This window comes from Drosophila melanogaster, chromosome X, assembly GCF_000001215.4.
Source record: "Drosophila melanogaster chromosome X".
Taxonomy (NCBI): domain Eukaryota; kingdom Metazoa; phylum Arthropoda; class Insecta; order Diptera; family Drosophilidae; genus Drosophila; species Drosophila melanogaster.
Genome location: NC_004354.4, coordinates 7118386 through 7121813, shown reverse-complemented (window position 1 = coordinate 7121813; position 3428 = coordinate 7118386). Strand labels below are relative to the sequence as shown.

Genomic DNA, 3428 nt, shown 5'->3' with positions numbered 1-3428 from the left:
ACCTAAACCTTAACCCATTGCCATCTATATGTATATATATATATATATATTTTTTTTTTTTACTTCACCCGGTAGCAGGAGCAATCAGCATTTGCATGCTGCGCGTGGAATGGAAATAGTGAGGAAAGGGGAGGAATGGGGTGGCTAATGGAAATTTGACACACAAATCTCATATAAAACAAAAAAAGATGCAAAATGCGCATTTGTATCTATTGTATGCCGTTGTATCTATGTATCTATGCATCTGCGAATCCCTCTATCTGTCTGATTTCTGAACGATCCGCCCGTTCGACGTTCGGCGGAATTTTCGGGGCGAGAGAGCATAAATTGCGTAAATCGCAGTGTTGCCAAAATGGGATAACAACCTCGGATAAACATGACACCCAACTGTCAATAGATATTTCGCGGTTGTTTCCATTATGTTGCACACGACTCTTTCAAAGTTCAAATTCAAATCTGAACGAATGGATGAGCATGCAGCTATTTGATTTATGTCAAAATTCAAACGACCCAAACGAACTCCACCCCTTCTACGACTTTTATTTCCATTTTTTTTTTTTTGTTCGGTTTGTATGGGATGCTTCTTCGCTGCTGCTTGGCGAGATTCTTATCATTAATCAGGGGCCTCGTCAATAAATGTCAGCATTGTGAAATTTCAATTTCACACCGAAACAACCTCGACATTGCCAATTGTCACTGTTATCGTTATCGTTTGGCTTCTATCGGCGGCTTGACATCTTTATTGGGCCAAAAGGAGCAGTTGGCAGTTGGAAATCGCTTGGAATGAAGTGGCAGCTTAATATCAAGGATCACTAGCTAGTCCCTTTTTAAGAAGATAGTACTACCACTTAAAGTTAAATTGGCTATCTTAGCCCTCCTAGAATTTAATAGTTAATTTTCTCAATATGTTATTGGGTTATTTTCTCACATATTTAAATTAATATTCATTCTCAACTTATCAGCTATCCTGGCCATTGATAATCGCCCAAGTCGTCGAGTAATTAATCATGGCTAAAGGCTGAAAATTGACGAGAAGCCAGTTGAAAACGGGCCACACCCTTTGGCCAATACCAATGCACTGGCACACACATACATATATATACGCGGGCCACACATGGAGCTCACATTATTGAACACACGCGAGACAAGGCGAAGCCAACAATTGCCCACCCACCGACCGCCACACACACACACCCCCCCCCCTTTCTTGGCCCACTTGGTAGCCACAATTGCGAAACTGGCGAAACGGGCTGAGGCTTTGCAATTAGGAGGAGCCACGAAGTCCTCGTCGAGCCATCGTCCTCGTCATCGGTCGTCGTCTAAACAGAGAAAAGAGAACAGAATCCAGAAGTTGGGGGGAATATGCACTGGCAGAAAATGCCACATAAAAGATGTGAAAAATGCAATAAATGCAAGTATCACGGAAAGTGACCCAAATACACGAAGAACAAATACATCCTTGATTGCTGTGTTTATTGTTTATTCTTTCAAAATATGCACACATGCTGGTACAATTTTTTTTTTGCAGTGTAAGGGGGGCAACGGCACTCTGAGCCTCGGAGTTTGGGGATTCTGAAAACTGGGAACATGGCCATCACTGGCGCTATATACTCGTACTTAGCCATAAACTTTGGTTGCTTGCAGTTAAATTACCACACATGCCACGCCCACCGCACACACAGCCGCCCACCAATATACGTAAATATATATGTATGCATGTGTGTGCGTGCTAGTATCTATGTGTGTGGGGCCGCCAATTAAAAGCGGCATTAGAGCAGCGCCAGTCGTAGCAGGAAAATGCCCAAGAAGATCTGCCGAAAATTCACATCCAAAAAGTGGGTGGTGGGCCAGGGAAAGAGGTGTGTGTTTGTGGTGGGGAGGGGGTGGGGGGTAGAAGTACGTGTATGGTGCATATGCGAAATCTTCTAACCATAAATTGCCGAACCGAAAACTTGAACAACACAAAAGTTCCGAAAAGCCACAGAGGGGAGGGGGGGGGGTGTGCTTCAAGCAGAAGCAATATGAGGATATGGAAGGAGCAATCCACATCCGGTACATCCACAAGATGCGACATGCGCTAATGAATACCCCCATGATTTTGGCCCCTAGGAACGGGAGACCCAACAACCAGGTGGTCTAAACTAAACTACGAGTAGTATTTGAACTTATATCGCAGCGATAACAATGCGTCCAATCGAAGGCGAGTTGTGAGCACGCCCACAAAATTTGTGGGGGGGGGGGGGTTTGGGCAAAGGGTTAAGGATATAATGCTAGATGGAGTGCAAGTGCACAAGTTATGGCAGAATGTACACATAAATTGGCTATTTTAGAAAGGAACTTATATATTGCTAAGCATATTTAGAACGAAAAAAACATAAGTAGCTCGATTTAATGGGTTTTCATTAATGGTTAGGTATTACAAAAATTTAATGAGAATTAGAAATTCTTTCTAAAAATAAATGCCATCAATTAAATTGAAAAGCACGCAGTGTAAATCCTAGGGGGCTATCTGTTTTCAAAATCCCCAGTGATTTTGGCTGTCAAAGGCAGCATTTTAAATTCAAAAAGGAATATTCCGTAAGCATGTATGTGTGTGTGTGTGTGTGGTATACACACATACGTATATGATTTTAAGTTGTATGTACAGCGTGATTGATATGGCCACTGTCCGATTCGCGGAGGAGCGAAACAGAAGCCAGTAGATAAATAAAGTGCAGGAGCAGCAGGACCAACCCTAATCCAAGTGTACATATACACACGCACACACACGTACATATATAGGGGGCACACACACATGTGGCACACTCCAACCCCAAAAGCACGAAATTGAAAAGATAAACTTTTGCAGCCCAAAAACAACTGACAGAACCCAAAAAAGGGGAGCTCACCTGCCACCCCACTCACTACGTATATATGTATGTATGTATGCATGCACACATACATAAGCATATACATGTATGTATGCATGTATGTATGTGTGTGTGTATTGGCAATCGGTTCGAGTTGCGCGTGTGTTCGTTCCACTTGGTTTTGCAATGCCACTGCACTATAGGCTGAATGGTAACTTTTTGTGGCCAAAATTAATAACATCAAAACGGATGTTTTTTGTATTTGGTTACCACTAGGCCATATCTTATATGATACCAAAAATTGTGGGCGTGGCACCGCCCCTTATATTTAATGTTGTTGCCAAAATAAATACCTTTAAAGTAAAACGAAATTTTCGGGATCAATTTTTGATTTGTATTCCTAATAGACTTCTTAGGATTTAATGCTTTAAACGGTCTCCAATTTAATGCAATCTGTGTACTTTCTTTCAAATAGCTGCAGATTTCGTTTGCAAGCAGTCCACTTTCCCGAGTATAGGACTTATTTATTACGAACTTTTGAAAAATGGGTTTTTGGCCACAAAAAGGTACCATTCAGCC

At 41.9% G+C, this 3428-nt stretch overlaps 1 long non-coding RNA gene across 1 annotated transcript; it reads left to right on the top strand.

Moving 5' to 3' along the window:
• Nucleotides 1–1072: 1072 nt before the first annotated feature.
• lncRNA:CR45532 (long non-coding RNA:CR45532) lies at nt 1073–1440 on the top strand. The gene has a single exon (NR_123817.1). It is a non-coding gene; the product is annotated as a long non-coding RNA:CR45532 (long non-coding RNA).
• The last annotated feature ends 1988 nt before the right edge of the window (nt 1441–3428 follow it).